Source organism: Conger conger, chromosome 1 (assembly GCF_963514075.1).
Source record: "Conger conger chromosome 1, fConCon1.1, whole genome shotgun sequence".
Lineage (NCBI taxonomy): Eukaryota > Metazoa > Chordata > Actinopteri > Anguilliformes > Congridae > Conger > Conger conger.
The window spans coordinates 14,558,232-14,577,579 of record NC_083760.1 but is presented as its reverse complement, the minus strand read 5'-3'; the positions used below and the strand labels follow the sequence as shown (position 1 = coordinate 14,577,579).

At 39.4% G+C, this 19,348-nt stretch overlaps 1 non-coding gene across 1 annotated transcript; it reads left to right on the top strand.

Annotated features, from left to right (window-relative positions):
- The first annotated feature begins 3,791 nt into the window (after positions 1 to 3,791).
- On the top strand, positions 3,792 to 3,864 carry trnat-ugu (transfer RNA threonine (anticodon UGU)). The gene has a single exon. It is a non-coding gene; the product is annotated as a tRNA-Thr (tRNA).
- The last annotated feature ends 15,484 nt before the right edge of the window (positions 3,865 to 19,348 follow it).

Genomic DNA, 19,348 nt, shown 5'->3' with positions numbered 1-19,348 from the left:
TTTCTTCATAAAATCCAAGATGATGATTTTATATAGACATAATCTGAAGCCATCTGAAGCCAACTAATCAACTATTGCATACAACGGCTATGCAAACAATAAAATCAGTAGTAGGCCTGTTTGAAAGAATCTCATTCTCTGTTTTGTCCCAGCTGTTTCCGATTTTTCTTAATTTTTTTAATGAATACATGGGAAAGGACCAGTCAGAGTGACAGCAACAATTCACTAACATGCTCACGAACTAACTAGACAGTGTACACATCACATTATAGTTTGAAATGTCCATCCCAGCTCTCAGTTTGTCAATGAAAGGCAGAGACAGCTCGGTGCCCTACTCAAAAACACCAGAGTTGACTGGACAATTTGAAAAGTAGGTCATTTGGGCTGAATAGATCTTTTAGAAAGAAGGCTTCTGTCTGCTCTGCATACTAATAACCATGATTGTGTCACAAACTGAAAGACATGCTGTCCAGAAAGTAAATGTCTAGTTGTTCAAAATGACCAGTAACTACTTCTATTCATAATACGGATATTTGTAGTATGATTATAGTCACACTCCACACCTTTCATTAAACTATATAGCTTATACATCCAACTTTAATATGAGGCTCATCCCTCTACTAAGACATATGACTATGACAGTGCTATCCAGTATGCTGTGTGCTCTTGAGGTCTGTTGGAACTTTAAATAGTGAATGAATGAATACAAAACACAGGAACCAACTCTCAGCAGAATGGATGCCAACTTTAGTTAATTCTCACAAATCATGCCAATTTTTTTTCCTTTTTTTCTTCTGAAAAAAAACCCCTGCATTCTGCTGACAGCAATGAAAATGATTACAGTAATGATCTAACAACTAAGCCGCTGGGATTCTTTGAGCCAAGCTTTACTGTAAAACACACAAGGCAGAGGCTCAGATTAACCTGCCTGAGCTTTCTGACACACTGCCTATGATATCTGTAAAACTACTACAAACATCAAACATATGAACACAGCCCTTTCGCCTTAGTCGTCTTTTGCATTATTAACTGTGAAAGCCAAATTAATACCATAATTAGTAGTAGATGGGCTGAGTGGCTTTAAGACACGGTTTTCCCATTATCAGTGCATTTCCAAAGCATGTGCAGCCAGCATTATTTTACTTTCCTAGGAATCACAATACCAAACCCTCCATTGGCCAAGACACATCAATAAGCTAATGTTAACCCTGGTAAACAACCAGAGTTAGGAAAAGCTTGGCTCAGCTCTGCTGTTACCACAACCATGTATCTACCATTATTAAGGTTCTTTGAGCTTATTTTTCCCCAAAAAAACATTGATTCCTGTCATAGTAACATTACATAACTATTGTACAATACAAAAAAGTATCCATGTACCTCTCTAGTCTTTCTCTGAGCTGCTGAGATATGATATAAAAATATTGCTAGCTGCACACTGGAAAGTAAATTCAAAAAAGGTAAATCGCAGTGAAAAACACTTGCCAGACCCAATACAAGCAACATAGCAAGCCAGATATAATGGGATGTTTTAAATGCCTGTGAAGAATGCCTTCATGGTTTCCTGCAGGGAAAGCATTAAACACACTTCACCTGCACACATGTCCAGGGCCACTTAGCCCCAGTTGGGGTTCACCTCCACGCAGAGCCGGATGAGCATGCTGGGTGTGCTGCTGGTGCTAAGTGGAAATAAGCTTTCCTTCTTATCGGTACATGCACAGCTGGAAGCATCCCACACATTCCCTAGAAAGCAGGACTGACTAGTCAACATTCTCTTCCTAGTTTGGACTGCATATAAAAATATGCAAAGTACTAACACAACAAATAATTCCATGAACTAATATTTTAATTGAAATGTGCTAGCTTCCACAATGTTCTGAAAACATTTCTTAATCACCATCATCACCATTACAAAGTACAGCTGTACTGTTCAATACTCCATGTTTAACATTTAAAAATAATGATGCCACTTTTTATAATACTTTTTATAATAATACTAATGATGTACTAATGCTGATATGACATTACTTATTTCTTTGCCTGTGTGGTTACAGTTTGTGGGACACAACAGTCAGTCATTTGTATAGGCCCTGCATATATTGGCATATTGTTTAAATAAATAAATAATTTCACTGATCAAACTTCATCCTTAAAAGCTTAAAAGAGTTTTGGCATAAGCAATTAAAAACTTGAATATATATTAATTGCTGACAAAGCCATCTCAGTCCTTGAGTTTTGTATCTAACTGGGTAACCTTATTCAAAAGGTTTATGAAATAAAATGTACTTCAGGGGGTAATCTGAGATTCTGTTTTGCCTAATTAATTTAAATATATTTGGCTCATAGCGTATGCAAGAGCGTCTTCTGTTTTGGCAGATGGTACCATGTTGAAATATGTATTACTGGTGTGTAAAGTACAGTCAGAAAACACTGACATTGTGCATTGAGCATGCATCACTGTTTATCTATTACAAAACAGACACAGCTCAAGCTAGGTTTTGAAACAGTTGGTAGCTGGTTGACCAGTTCAGACCAATTCCCAACTGGACATTTTTTAGCTGGTTGAGCAATTCAGACCAGCTCCCAGCTTGACATTGTTTGACCAGCAAAACAGCTGGTAGCTGACTCGCACAGACAAGCTACAAGCACTCACATAGCTGCCAACTCTCACGCTCAAGAAGGCGTGAGACACACGCATTTGCCTGTTTTCACACGCACATGCAAATGCGTGTGTCTCACGCCGAAAGCGTGAGAGTTGGCAGCTATGCACTCATACCCAGCTATGACCACCTTGATGAGCTCAATTTTAAAACCGGTCAAGCTGGCAAAGCCAGGCATAACTGGGTTTTGCAGCAGGGGTCTAACATACAAATGTTATTTTTGCAGCGTGCAAAGCGCTAACTCTAGTGTCCTTAATGATAATGTGAGAAGTCACTTTCCTAGCATACCGTTCACTATGAATATCAAACATATCTCTAATTCCACGTTATAGAAGAAAGTTTGCTCTGAGCTTCGTTTATGCTTTATGCTGCCCGTGTAACTGTAATCATGTCTTTTATTTTATTTTTTATTTTTTTACAAAAAGTAATATAAAGTCAGATACGTCACGTGTTATACAGGGACTCCATTCATTGGCTATTTGTCTTCGTCAGGAGTTTTGAAACAGCAATCTTCCTTCAACATCTTTGTTCGAAGTCTACTTGCAAGAAGCTTATAGTTGGCCATTTATTGTCGTTAGCTAGCTACAAGCTTTTATGTTTCAATATATTTGCTAAGTGGTCATGTTCAGTCTTGTAACCGACTGGAACCGATTAATACGAGAATGTTACACCACACAACCTGGTTGTTTTCTGACTATCGTAACAGTCTCGTTTTAGCTAATTAGCCTAGCTATCTACCTAACTATCTCACTTGATGCTCGCAGATAGGCAGCTAGTTAGTTAGTTTACAAGTAAGTTATTCCAGAAATTATTTGTTTCACTTCAGGCTATTGAACAGTCGCGCATATTTATCGCAAATGTGGATCATTTAACGTACATTCGTTTTCCTGCTAGCCAAGTTATCAAACTTGCGTGTAGCACAGTGTCTAACGATAGCTAACTTACTTAGCTAGCTAGGTAGTTTAGGCCACTAACGTTTTGGCTGCGATACATTGTTTCGGTATACTGTTTCGCGGTTGTACTGTTGCCAATTCAGAAACAAATATGAGAAACAAATGTTGCCTGAAGAAATTATGACTCAAGTATGACTTGATCTCTTTGTAAGCCCAGCAAAAAACTTGCGGCTTACAGAGCGGCTCCATAGCTCAGTGGTTAGAGCACTGGTCTTGTAAACCAGGGGTCGCGAGTTCGATCCTCGCTGGGGCCTACCAATTTTCGTTTTTTTCAAGTTAGTTTTAGTTAGCAGACAGCCTAAATCGTCATATTGCTCCAACAAGTTGTCAGGTAGACCAACTAAACGTTATTATGTTCCTCGGTTTCCATTAGTATTGTGCTTAGTAGAGAGTCCTGCAAGAATGTAACAAAACATACAAAAACAACGTAGTGTAGTTTAAACATTGAGTAGTAGTCAATATAAAATAAAACGTTCATGTGTAAAAATCCACCATGCCTCAAGGAGCTGCCATGTTGACGAGTTGTATCTGAAGCCTTTCAACACTCAGGGTGGTGTCCAGCTAATATAGTCGCTTTAACCTGTATATCTCCAGGAGGGGGCACTGTATGATCATTTGTTCAATATACAAATTAATGTCAGATGCAATGTGTATGACTGACACCTATCAACCCATTGGCCATTATGACTTTATTATAAGGAAACTTCTGAAATGAATGGTCTCAACCATATTTTAGATTGTCTACAGATCTTCAGTAGATCCTGATAGCAACCAAAGGTGTAATATATAATACTGTGTCTACTTGTTACAAAATGTATAGGCTATGCCTTCCTTTTATTCACAAGTTATCATACAATAATTTTAGTGCCCTCAAAGTGTGTAGTCTTTCACAGCCTTCCTAATTTCTGTCTGTAACTTGGCAAGACAAGTCCTTTCTCTACCACACAAAAGTGCACGTCATGAGTTGTGTATAGTTGAAGTCAAATTTGAATAACATGCTGACCTAAAGGTTCATTATGTTTTATTCTCCACAGAGAGTCACAATTAAGTGTCTGAAGACAAAATATAGAAATCACAAAATAGGATTATTTGTTTAACCATGCGGTTCTCAAACAGTTCTGCGCTGCAGTGAGGATGTAAGCAGAACATGGAATGGTGCTAATTAACCCTTATGATTACTGTGGATCATAAGGTGGCCAGATGTAGGGAACTAGTTCATTTGAAAAGAACAGTGTGGTTAACACCTGAAAATATAGAAATGCCAAGGAATATAAAGGGTCTGTTTCCATTCAAGATCCTGTGGTCCTACTTGGGCTTTAAGCACTAATGTCAACTGCATTTGGAATTCTGATACAGGGTAAAATGGATATGCAAAGCCCATCTACACATTCCAAGGCAGCTGTGAGCTTGTAATTATTGGTAATGAAATAGCCAAATCCTTTTTCAGGCCATACTGCTAACAGGAACGGTGAAGATTTGTGAAAGTTTGAGATACGGAATGTGGAATTTTAGGGGACCTTTGAAATTTAACAGTATTACTGGTAAAAATGTCTTCGTCCTTAGTCTATGTGGCCTTTTCTGTGGATGGTTAGTCCACATTGAATATAATTTGAATTTCATAATTTACACTGTAAGCTTGCTCAAGTTTCTCACTATTGCTGTATTTTTCCAATGCCTCCCAGTGGAAACAGTCTTCATGCTGCTCTTTTGCTGTGTGTCCCACATGCCGAAAGCAATGTTTTCTGTGTCACTGTTCAGCTCATGTTACTCTGTTTGGGGGAATGTCAAGTCAAAGTCCATTTTCCCAGAAGCCCCTCAGTAAATGTCCTTACGCATTACCTCTGATTCAAGCTGAATTCTATCAAGGGAACGGGGCCTAGCCCTCTTTGACGCAGGGCTGATTATCAGTGCTCCCCATGGGATCAGATGATGCTTGTAGGGTAAATGAATCCATTTCCCTTCTATGGAAACATCAGGTGGCACAAAGCTTTTGAAGTGTGCTTTAAAAACAGCCATTTAGGAATTTGTTATCAATGTTTAATGCAATGCAGTCTGTCACACAGATGGTGTGGCAGCTATTACTAGTGCATCCTGTTTTCATGTGAAGATGTCAGACAAGATAGCTTTTTTTTAGTACTTCAGTGTAGAAGTAATGTGCTTTGTCCTTAACCGTGAGACACAATTTTCACCCAAGGTAGCACTTTTGTGGTTTTCTTCCTCATTTTGCTGTTAATTTCAGCAACCCCTGAAATATTTTGTGCAAGAATCTTCAGAAAACCTAAGTGCGGACTGGACATATCAGTGCCATTGTACGTAATCCTCATATCTCTATTTTTGGTTATATTGGCTTTCTTAAGAAAAGCTTGAAAGTCCTCACACACCTCTGAACAAAACCTCAGATGATAAAATAATAATGCTGATTCAGATAAAAGGATTATACACAATATCAACAATATGGATCAAGGATACTGCTTAAATTGATTTGTATTTCCTTGTGCCATAAACAGTATCCATTCAAAAGCAGGTAGCAGCACAAGCACAGGGCTCTCAGCTCACTCTCACAAAGGTTTATGGAATGCTGAAGGGAAAAAACAGGAATAAAATGTGTTTATTATTGAATGTATGGTCTCATGTGCAATGCCGGTGGTTAAACCAAAGATGTTGCTGCTATTTTGATGTTGCTAATGTGATGTTGAGAGCTTGTTAAATATTTCTCAACTGAAGAGTGGGTTACTTACAGTGCAGTGGTGGCAGTGTTCAGTATTTAGTGTGCACACTCATCATTGATATGGAAAATATGGGCTTTATGTTGATTCTGAGTATAGGCTATGTCATAGTTGGACAACAACATTCACATATGGATTTTGGCAGTAAAAACTATATTGTAATGTACATCAAAGAGAAAATATACAATGGAATAAAATATTTTGGTATGGGATAAGTTACGGTTTTTCCCCTCTTAAAGGGTGGTTATGAGACACAACATATGCGCCAGTAAAGCCGAGCCAATTTCACTTCTTATATCAATCACTCAAAATCTCTCATTTCTCAGAAATTATGGTCGATTAGTAGGACACTAATGACAGCTCTCCTCTAGCAAGCTTTAAGTAGAGCAATGACCTGAACAAATGCGATTTCCTGTCCAGACCTGTGATGTTACCTTCTCTTTGACTTATAGGAACAGGCATTTACACCCCATGGAACTTCATCCTGCTGCTCCGCAGGACTGCGTGGCCTGTCATTATTCATCAGGGGCAGCTCATCACGCTGGGGGATACAGAGTTTCTGCTTCAGACATTCACAATATCTCATTTATGAGAGGCATTATGAATATTCGGATGAACTGTTTCTATGGGTACAACAGATTGTTAACAGTCAACACACTCTGCTATCTCAAGAATACCTCCTTCTGGAAGATAAGGTTTTAAAATTGTAATGGTTGATCCGCTGATTACATTCTTATCTTTTTCTCACAACTGTTTCTTCAACAATGGGTAAATGTTTATGTCTCCTTGGTAGCAAGATGTGTATGTTTATTTTTTAAGGCTTTTTCATTATTGCTGAATATTCAATTAACAATTGGTCTTTGTTTTCATTTGTAGCACAACATGAATGGAGTGGTTACAGAAATAGAAAAAAGAGGGAAAATCTGCTTCATTGCATTATTCAATGTTTTGGGCAAAACACACTTTGGGTTAAGTGGAATCTCCCCCCTAACACAGACTAGGGTGATATAGGAGTGCTGAAACCACATGTCAAAATCATGTTCAAGGGGCCTCTTATTAAAGTCACTAATATCATTTCTTCTTTCAGAACCTGCTCCAGTTGTTTTAAAAAGGAAGCACAAAGGGTTCAATGTGTTGGTGCAGGAGTCTGGCTGGCCTCAGCATCCAGCCCGTTGCTGTAGCCAGCCAGCCAGGCTACGCACAGCCGGGGGTCTTCCTCCCCCCTGTCCCCCCCTTCATACATCTCTCACACCAAACACACTTTGGTTATAGTCATAAGCTGTCGGGTGCAAATATTTTCTAGAGTTCTGAAGGGCTTCCTTTATAAATGGAAAACATTTCCAAAAAAACAAGACTACGGCTGTGTTTGACCTTTATCATACTTTAAAAAGGTTGACGTACTGAAATTCTGAACTAGCACTGCAGCATTACAGTGATGCTTTCTTGTAAGATGATCATGGTACACCCATGTAGGAAGAACCACATTGAATGCTGATATTCCTTACACCCCATTAGCCTATACTCAAGGCAGCCCTCAAATCATAGTTTGATATCATTGTACTATATTGTACTATTCTGTGTCTTGAACCTTTGTCATGAAGCAATAGACAGCTTCTAGAAGTCTAGTTTGTGGTATTGCCTGGAGTTTAAATTATAGTGATGCTGTGTTTTTCTTTTTCAGAAAATCAAATTCCCAGTTCAGCGAGTAATCATTTCCTTTAAGAATTGAAACACAAACAGCATGCAATTCCCAGAGAACTTTCAAAAATGTATAGAAAGGAAGCTCTCTCAGTTTAAGACCATATACAGTTTCTTAAAACAAATAACAGAAGCTCCTGAAACTAATGTTGGGTAATGTTAACAGATATGTCAAATTTATTTTGCACTAATCCACATAGAAAGATAAACAACAAAGCTACAGGCTGAGCATGTCATTTTTGTTTTGAATCAAATCTGTGAGGAGTGATCTCTAAAGGCTACAAGTGTCACTTGGGAGAGAGGAAACTTGCTTTAGGGGAAGCCTGGGTAAGTGTTGAAACTGCAGGGCCAGGTCTGTGCTACATAATTGGCCGAGTCCATAGCAAGCAGGGCATCACTAGCTTCTTTTTCCCAGGAGTAGGGCTGGTTTGAGATGGCACCACGGTTCCTTGGGATATTGTTGCATACGTACATTCCTCCCAGTTGCTGTAAGTGTCAGGCCCTCGGGGGCTTACAGTTGTCATGTGAGAGACACTCCTCTCCTATCAGGAGCACTTCACGTGTGGCCGTGGTGTGGAAATAGCCAATAGTTAGCATGCAAGTCAGTTTGTGTGACTTGTGTTGGTGTAGATAGCGCTGTGGGGACTGTCAGGGCATGGCTGGTGATAATGAATTGAAAAGGCAAGATAAATTGGTGAATAAATATACACTCAGTAAGCACTTTATTAGGTATTTGTTAGACTTATTTTTTAGACTTATTGGTCTTTTACTGCTATTGCCTATCCACTTAGAGTTTTGATGCATTGTGTTGAGATGCACTTGCGCATTCCACTGTTGTAATGTGTGGTTCAGGCGATCAGCAGTTTTTGAGATTCTCAAATACTACCCTGTCTGGCACCAACAATCATTCGACGGTCAAAGTCACTTAGATCGCATTTCTTCCCCATCCTGACATTTGGTCTGAACAACAGCTGAACCACTTTACTACATATGCATTCTTTTATGCATTTAGTTGCTGACACATGAAAGCTGAAATATTTGCATTAACAAGCTGGTGTACCTAATAAAGTGCTCACTGAGTATAATCCTTATTCATCCAGAGCCATCAGCTGAAATTCCAGGAGAGAAATTCCATTTAGTTCACACTTGTTCTTTAGCTGTCCTATTGAGAGCAGGAACACAGAAAGCAATGAAGCACAGAAACAAACATCATAAAGATTACTGAAGCCTGGCCAGTGACAGGGTGTTCAGAGGGACTGCGGCAAACGTGGAAAGACTGGAGTTTAACAAAGGAAAGGTTGAAGGGTTACTGGCCACCACTGTGATAGATGCCACCACAATCAGGACAGCAAGGTGAATTATCTCCAGGCTATTGTGTATTCCTAATGGAGCTGGTTAACTGTCTGCTTTAAGCTGTCTCCTCCTCCTGTAGGGAACTTGGGTGAGTCCAAGATAACATCGTGAGAGAGAAGATTTCAAAACCGGCAAACCACCACACAAGATAACGGGCTAACCCAAAGGTTGAGTTTCCGACAGGACTGCCACAAGTGTGTGACCTTGTCATCAGAATGAAGGCGCGCTCTCTGTGGGGTGGAGTTCTTATTTGGAAGATAGTACTGCATCTCCCATGTTGTCGAGGTGATAGAATTCAAATTGTGTCCTTGGCTCAAAATAGAACTTAAGCATTGGATATGCTGTTCATTAATTATTTCAAAGGCTTCATAGTAAAAATTTGATTTGCAATTTTGACAACTGAGTATCGATAACAGCTTTTAAAGTTTTATTTTACATAGTATTTGACCAGTCAGACCGCTGCCTGTCCAAACCACCCGCTCCATTAGAGCCACCCCCCTCCCCTCTTCAGATTCACTTCTTTTCAAATGTCCATATTCCTCTCAGCTGAATGTATCATCTTGTGCTTCCAGCTGTCCAGGCATGGCTTCCTCCACTGCCCCCCCCCCCCCCCCCCCTCACCCCCACCCCACCCCACCCCCAGTGCTACTCAACACAGGGAGTGTGCAGCCCTGCAGGCCCTCTGGGGTCAAGCCCGCCTTCTTGACCTCCTCTTGGGTGCCTAATCCCCGCATTGTGCCAGGCAGTGAGGGAGGGGGTGGGGGGGCTTCTCCGGTTCGCTTGCTTTCTCAAGCAGCAGACCCTTGGGCGGGAGTGTCTACTCACAGGAGATGAGGAGAGTCTCTTTGTGCCTCTCTTAAATGACCATGACACACAATGGGCCTAATTCCTGTCCAGCCCCTTAAGTAAATACCTGCCCTGGTCCAGGCAAGGTCGAGGACCAGGGGTGGCAGAAAGAGGAATTCACCCCAGACCTCTCTCTCTTTTCTTTATCTCTGAAACTTCTACTGGACCATGTCAGTGCATTTCTCTTTCTATAGAAGGTGTTTCTAGAGTAGGAGTCCTGCGTGCCGGCTTGCTTAAGTGGAGAATTCCTACACACATGCCACCCATGCACATTTACTTACTCTGATATCTCTGGTTTATTTTGTCAGTCATTTTGATTGAGAGGCCTAACTCAGGCTCTAAGAGCAGTTCTGTTTAACAGGGCCCAACGGATTTAAGGGACATTCAATTACCATACTCCTGAGAGCCTACAAACATAAATGGAATTAAATTAATGCTGTTATTTCCTTAATAAGGGTTCAATTAGCCCATGTACTGTAATTGTGGATTAAATGTGCCAGTTTATAAATATTTAAAGCAAATGTATTTAGTATCCATTTTTGATATGTTACTTAATAACAGAAATAGGCCGATAACAGTTTCTACTATTAGGTCTATTAAGAATTTCTGTATCACAACAACTCAGAACTTTTGTTTTGACCTTAAATGTAGTAATCATTAGGACGAATATCCAAAATGTGTTATTATTAATGTCCTATTGGTTGATCATCATAACAACTGACAGCTTAAGCTAATTATCATTCTCTTCAGTTCTATGTGTACCTTATTATGCTTTCATTCTATTGTTATCTCTGTCTATGGGTGGCCTTATCTCACCTCCATTGAACATGTCCAGAGGTTAATTCCTGGAAGAGCTGAAAGAAATTCTCAAACTCATATTTAATGGATGATGCTAATGGTTTAATAAGTTCAGCTTTGTAATAAATGTGGTGATAATAGGTGAACTGTGTACATAGCATACAGAGAAGCATATATTCACAAACACTGCTGAGGTAGGCATATTTGTCTTTGCACATATTTCATTTTCTTCAGGAATGTGCTGCATAAACATAAGAAAGATTTTCGCCATATTTAGCATAAACAAACAAATCTGTGTTTCTTCTTCTCACAGTGTCTTGTCTCCTCCAAAAAAAGCAGATTGTGCAAAGGCTTCTTGGCCATGAATAAAAGGCAGATGATGTTTGATGTTTTTTTTGGGTTTTTCATTTTGTTTCTGCCAGTTAGCTCACCCAATAAAAACCTTTCTGGCAAGACTCACAAAAAATGTTATTAGTCGTTGTACTGGGCTATGTTTACCTTGAGCAAAAAAAAAAAAAAAGAATCATCAGAAAAACTATGTGGATGAATTAAGTTGTGAGGTGTCCACTGCAGACAGTGAATAGGAAAACAATAAGGAAAAGAATGCAAAGGTTGAAAACTGTCCAACTATAGAGAAAGACTAGAGAGCAGAGAAAATTACTTTTACAAATATATGTACTGCCACAAAAGAAATTGATATGCATTTATGTTCATGATGCTCACGGTTTTCAGATTCAAGGTGGTAGATAATGGCTCCACTAAAAATAAAGATAATCCAATATCGCCTAAATAATAAAAACTCCCTCCTCCTCTTCTAATTGCAGTAAGCTGTATACATTTAAGTGATTCATGAGCGAGCGGTGCCACATCGGTTCACTGAAATACATACGGGCTCTAATTTGAGAGAGCTCTACAACCTCAAGAGCAAACAGACGTTTATACATCCTGTTTATATCCACCTCGCGGAAGGGCTGGTCCAAGCAACTCTTTAAATAATCCGTATAAAATAAAAACATCAGGGATGACTTCCATTTTCCTGGCGATAAAAGAAGATTACTAGGGGGTGACATCACGGGCTCTGGGAACGTTGTGTTGTGCCGGTGGAAGTGGGGGCCCATGATTAACACATCAACACAATTCCCCACTGATGCCCCAGCAGATCTGCTGCAGCTGGAGGGGACCTCCCATCACACCGAAACCTGAATCATGCAGTACACGGCCATTAATGTCTGGGAGAAGGATAGCCTAGTGTTAAACATCAATATACTGGAGAAGAACATGGGTCCTTTACTCTTGGCCCTGGATAGCGACAGTGTACTGGTTTCTGTTTAAGACTCAGGTGAGGCTGTGAGCGATCAATTAGCCAAAGTAATGACTAACCATGAAAACCACTCCACTATACTGTAGTTGGGCACCTCTGTGATAGAATCTGAGGTGGATTATCGGTTAGTTAAACACCATTGTGTCCACTGAAACCAATTATACTGGCAGAACATAGACACCTGTCCACACTGCTTTGTCTGGTCTAAGTGGACCTGGCTGAATCACACCTGGTTGAATCACACAACTAACCCAAGGGCAATGTCAGAACTAATTCATGAGCCCAAGAGAGGTATGGGCAAAGTGGCAGGATGGACAATCGACTATGGCAACAATCACAGGAGACATAGACTGGACTGGATACTGCAGTCCTGGTGAGGGTTAGGGGGTTAACGATAATTTATTGAAGCCTATGCTGTGGTTCATATACTGCCATTTTTACACACCAACGATGTAACTGGTGGCTGCTGAATTAGAAAAATTCCAACAAGGATATTTGAGGGTGCATGCAGGAGTCTGGAACAGCACTAAACTTTGACATAGATGGAGAAGATGAAGTGATAGCCAGGATTGAATGATAGTCCGCACGCCTGTGCCTTGTAAGAACCCACCCCAGGTCTTAAATTCAAAATGAACTGGTCTACCAGGGGGTTTAATCAACTCAAAACAGTTTAACAAGCGATAACTTTTCCTTTTTTGTTTTGAAACAAAGTGCCGTGTTTGCTCAGCGCAATCAATAAGCGACTTCCCGACAGCGCGCGCGTGAGGGCGCAGACAGAGGGGTGTTGACGTTTCACGAGCCGGAGCTCCGCGCGTCTCGACGCACCTCGGGGGTCCGGCGCACACTGCACTGTTTGTACGGCGGGCGCGGCAGCATCGGGCGACCGGCGTGGGCCGCGACCGCAGCTCCACAGACCGCTCATTGACTCAGGAGCTCGCCGCTCGCCCGTCTTCTGCGGCGCACACATAGGAAATCTGGTATTCCGATCGGTCGGGAAGAATAAACAGGGCACTGACCGCCAGGAGTTGGCACAGGGCCTGGGCTGCTCTGGCTGCCAATGTCAATGCACATTGCTCCTCTTTCATGGCCAGGAGAGTACACAGTGTCTCCTCTCCCCTCTGTCCGAGAAACATAATTTATTAATTATGTCCAGAATGTCCCCGGATTAAGCCCTTAAATATGTGGGCAAAACATGGTGTCTGTTTTATAGAGCTGTTTCAATTAAGTTACGTGCCCTCAAAATTATATCAATGATAAGAAACGTATTGATTAAACCAGTTAGATGAGTTTTTTGCACATATGATTTGGATGATTTATGATTTTAATAAATATCACTAACAGGGCTGACTTAAGACTGGATTGCCAAAAAGAGAAATAAATGTAAAAGAGAAACAATGGTATATATGTGACATCATATTGTTGAGTCTGGTTTAAAAATCATGTTATTACTAATAACACTTTCACTCCAGGGCCAGTCTCTGCCTTCTAAAGTGTGGGGGCCCTGGGCAGAAATCCTTGTAGCCCATTGGGATAAAAGGGCCCAGCTCATACGTGTCACCTGTGGATTGTAGTTTGAAGGATATCATCTTTGAGAATGTCAAGATTGACTAACTAACCCAAACCATGTGCTGCAGCTTGTACATCTAATGTGCTTGAGTTCAGTAAATGCCTGGTAAATATAATATTAGCGTGTGTCCTCCTGCCTGTATGTGTTCTTTCCTTTTGATGTTCTGTTTTTCCCCGTTTATCCATACTGACCTCACATCTGTGGATCTTTTTTTGCTGTCCATCATGGAAATATTGGCAGCATATGGCTGACTGCACTCCTCATCCTGGTCTATCTTATGTCTTATGAATCTGAATCTTATGAATTAACGCCTTGAATTAATAAACATGTTGTTCAAAACTCATTGAGCACGATGGGTGTTCTGTTCCGAGAGTGTGTGCTAGAGAGTCTTTAGCATGTCTGTGAATTAATTATGAATTCTGAGAAATCCTTCAGCCGCAAACAAACGTCAGTGAGAAACTGTGAATATTTTCACCCCCTCCAGTAGAGCAGAAACTTGTGTTAACTACAGGCAGCAGATAATGAGAGTCTGCTATTTCGTCATGAAATATAAGCATCCCAGTTGAAATAACTAGTGTTCCCAAGTTGTTCACAGTGACATTAATGAAATGTAGGCTAAATTCCGTCTTTTTGTGGCTGAGGAGATATGTCTCTTTGTTGGCTAGGAAGATGCTATAAGTGTTCCGTAAAAAAAAAACCACAACATGCTTCCCTTCAAATAGACTAAATATTTATCTTACTGACGAAGAGATTCTGTGTACAATTAGACATATATTTCCAGTGTAAAGGCTTGTACGTGGCAGTCTAATAAAGACATGTGAACATGAAGACATGTGAACATCACATTGTGTGATGAAGGGAAAGGTGCAACTGGCAATTCCTCACACTTTGAATGGACATTTGAGTGGACTTGCTCCAGTCAAATTTACTCCTGGAAGGTACTGTGCCACATGAAAAAATGATCTCTATAGCCTTCTTAATAGGTTAGCCTAAGTCTGTAAATATATTGCCAATTTTCATTCCTGTACATTTTCCGTCAAATCAAGTCACAACAATTTGTCATTTTCCAAATTTCATACAACAGCCCCCCAGACTTAACCAATGATCTCATGTATACTCATGTATACTACTTGTGTTTGCCTAGCTGATAAATAGGCTCACAAATGATTAGGGTTGCCAGACAATTGTTTTTTTACCGGAATATCAACTTTAGTATAGTATTAGTACAATGTTCCTAATAAAGTGCTAAGTGAGTATATATATATATTACTGTGTGCTGTCCCAAGTTCAACTCCTCCTGGAGAATCTGAAATCATGTAAAGGAATGACAAAAGCAATAAAGGAAAGAAAAGTAAAACAGAAGGAGCTTTAAGATAAGCAGCGTAAAGATAGGAAGATCAGTTGTTCTTTTGAAAATGAAAACAATGGAAGACAGAGGAAAGGTTTCTGTTGGAAATCTCTGGAGTAGTTTAGTCTTTCATCTCTGTGCATCCTGGTAATATCCATCGTCTCTAATCCAGACGTCTGGTTTGGGTCTCTCCGTCCCATATGTATGGCCCTGACAACGGCTGTAAAACAAACGGCTGTAAAAGAAACAGCTGAATTCTGAAAATTCCTCTCAACTCCTAGGGACTCACAATGGTGTTTTTATTTGGGTATTCCAATGCTGTGCCCAAAGTTATTAAATTACATCTCAATGATCAACTCAGCAGCAACCCAACTTGGACAATGTAATCTAGCTTTCAGATCAGGGCCAGAAAATAGTTTTTTCTCAGGATTTAATCTCCAAGGTAGTTGGGTACAGGTGACTGTAGTTGTTCTTGACTCATCAGCATTTGCCAACCAACATGCAAATCACCATATTGGCTCCCATTACAAAGGAAGAAAAGGTAGAAAAGCAAAGGGTGGCAAGTAACAGGCAGTTCCCTTCTATTGCCTATGAGCTTTGTGTGATTTACCACACAGCAGTTCTGTGCCACACACTGTGCCTTTACAGACTATCAGGTCCATACAGGCATCTGTTGTGTTGGAAAAGGCCACAGGCCTGCTAATCATATTGGAAGTACTGCCCAGAGACTTTGGACACAGCACAAATTAAAATATATCTGACAAACACACCACACGTTAGCACACAGACCGTTCATTTGACTAGCCTCTAGCCAACAAAGACACTTTTTGTTTCCTTCATCAGATCTCAGGGCAAGAAAGGGCTAAACTTATCTTTTATACTTTCTACAATTACCTTCGCTCATATCTTTGCATGAAAAATTGCATACCCTTTCAGCTTTGAGGACAGTTCCTGAGATCAGCTAATAAATCCTTTTTTTTCTTTTCTTTTTTTTCAATGTCTATATGTACTTTAGCCTACTCACATTGCATTCACCTCCAGTAAATCCAATACTTGTATGTTTATGGTTCTTTTGTCCGTATACTGGTTTCTGTAATCCAAATCCAAAACTGCTTGTATACAAGCTATCGCTGTTTTCCAGCTTCTGACACAACTGTGAACTTAATCTGATACTCCTTGAATATGTTTTTCATAAAATATGGACTTTGAGAAAAAGTGTCTCAGTGATCCCAAGAAACAACTCACCTTTCAAACGTCATTCCTAATAAACAAATTAGCAAAGTATATGTGTGCAAGTAAAATTAGCCACATTGGAACCATTTTTTGTCTACCACAATATAAATGTTTGACCACTGTTGTATAACCAACAGTATAACCACCATTTATTTTTGTTTCTTCTCTACCCAGGAAACAAAGCAAACTGTTCCCCTTGACTCCAGCTGTTTTTAGAATGCCATGTTTTCAGTGAAAACACACAGAGATACAGGTAAAGTTATCTTTGCGTGACCCCCCTCGTATTCACCTTTGAGAAGCGTGGTTTGAGTTCAGCATGGGAGCCGTAAAACGCAATGTGTAATAAATAACTTCTTTTAACTTTCATGGAACATAATTTCTGCTTGGTATTTCCATTGGTGGTAAAAATAGTATTACAATGGGAGATGTTTTAAGGTTGCACAAACTTCAAGAGCATAGTAAATGCTGATACGTTGTGTGAATAAAAAATGTTCTATGACAGAAAGCATGACAAATGTGAATGGTTTCAAAGGCATAGACCTAAATGACAAAAAAACCCATTAATTTACTAATTTATTTGTAATCCTTAATCAAAATGATGGGTTTGAGGTGTGAAACTCTTGTGAAGACAAATCTTCCCAAGAATGTGAAATCCAGACCAGAGTTGAGTACTCTACCAGTCAGAGGGATTTTTCTTACCCATTGAGGAAACGTAAGAATGTAAAATGGGCTCCATAGAGGCTTTTACACAGGAGATTTCCTCTGACCTCATCAGAACAGCACCTGACTGGGATAGCATTCCGGCTGCAGTTTGGCCAAGGCGTTGGAGCAATGAGTGGAGGAATCCATTCATTAGAGAACCAGATGGCCGTGACATCGTCAGATAACTATTTTCTGATAAGCTTTAGCAACACCAACTTGCGTGATTCATGTTACACAGCAAAACAACATTCTCTTTATCCAAACCCGTAACCTTGAGAAAAGACCCTTTAAAATAGAGCTGGGTTCATGTGTTTAGGAACTTTGCAAGAACAGTACACTGTTGTTTGGGTATGAAGAATAATCCACTCCCATTTGTCTCTCAGAAATCACCTTAATGGTCAAATCCATATGTCTGGTTTCTTTATTTGCCCATTTTTAAAAGGTATAGCATGGTTATCTTGAAAAGATAAAACTACACAAGTGTTCCACTCATAATTGAAAACAGGCCACTACAAATTTACAAAGGGTTTTTTCATGTTCAAAGATCAGTCAGCAATTCTTGCGCGGTCCTGGTTTAGACGCGCCAAGGGCACGGCGAATTCAACATCTTGGCTGCCATCCATTCAGACCAGGTAGAGACCTGCTCTACCTGATCAATCAGCTGGAGAAAGATGTTATGAGCTTGTGTTTGAAAGATGTTTAAATGTGGATGAAGACAGGATTATGGGAAAGAAATGTACATATCAACCTAGACTGAAAACCCTAATTGCTAAATCAATCAGTATGAATGTATTGTACAAATTACGCTTCTTGCTCCCATATCAAAATGGCATTCTTTATTATGTTTATTTAACTTTGACTTATTTTACTGTATTGGTATGCCAGTTGGGTTCGGTACCTATCGATGCTCAACAGAACAACTTGGAAAGGAAGACCTGTACACACACTAGGGCAGTCTCATTATCCTCAAGCATATTTATTATGTGTCATGAATTCATTTTTAGAATGATTCAATTTGCATTTGTTAATATTGTACAAACAAAATTAATACTATTATTTTATTGATTAACAGAATAGTGCCCAAAATAAAGCTTAATTACAGTAAATATACAAACCTCACAGAACAAGAATAATTGTATAGTACATAATTCTAATAGTGCCATAGTGTAGGAATCAAACTCAATATAAATAAATCCACTATTTATACAAGGTTTGAGACTGAAGATCACTGGAGACTCTGCTGTTATTACCTGTTCTACGTCAATGAAAATAGAAAGAGCCAACAGACAATTGTGGAAAACATTTGTATACGTATTTATTATATTTGTCACAGCACATTGATAACTTGCAGACAAGAATGATGTACTTGAAAATGTGTTTATTGAAGTGGTGTGGTGTAATGCAAATGGATTCCCTTTTCACATAACAGAGATCCCTTTAAGGATGTGTTATTCAGATTCAATAGTGCACCTTCAGTATCATAGAACCATTTGAATATTTCTTTTCAAAGCTTAAGCAATTATTAATCCATGGACAATAAATACTGTACAAGAATATATCTAATACCATTTTTTTTTTAAAGCACAAAACATCATGCTAAACAATACTTACATATCATACACGATTCTTTAAACAAAGAAAATGCAGCATTTTTTAGCAAGTCATCCCTTTACATCAGTAACACAAAATCAAAATTACAAAATGTTGGTACAATGTAATATATGCATGTGTATTAATTTAAGATTTTATATGTGTATAAAACCTTTTATATATATTTAAATAAAGTGCCTCTCAAAAATGTTATTTTAAAAATGTGATACAATTTCGCATACATTTACAATATTATTCCTGATAGAAGGTTTGTGACGTAAACTTTCAGTTTTAATCCAAGTGTGCACACAGCTGAGAAACCACACCTTTTCCAATGAAAGCAACATAACATATGTGATTTGGAAGAATAAATGAATAGACCAGGAGCATTAAAAAAAATAATCCACCAGGACGGTTTGACGTAATCCTATTCATTTACACTGCTATTTACTTTACCAGTCCTGTATTCTTAGATGATCATTCCCCAATTTTATACTGCACTAAATAAGCAGCTTATTCTGTCTCAGGATAACTTTTTTGAAATTTAGCACAGGAT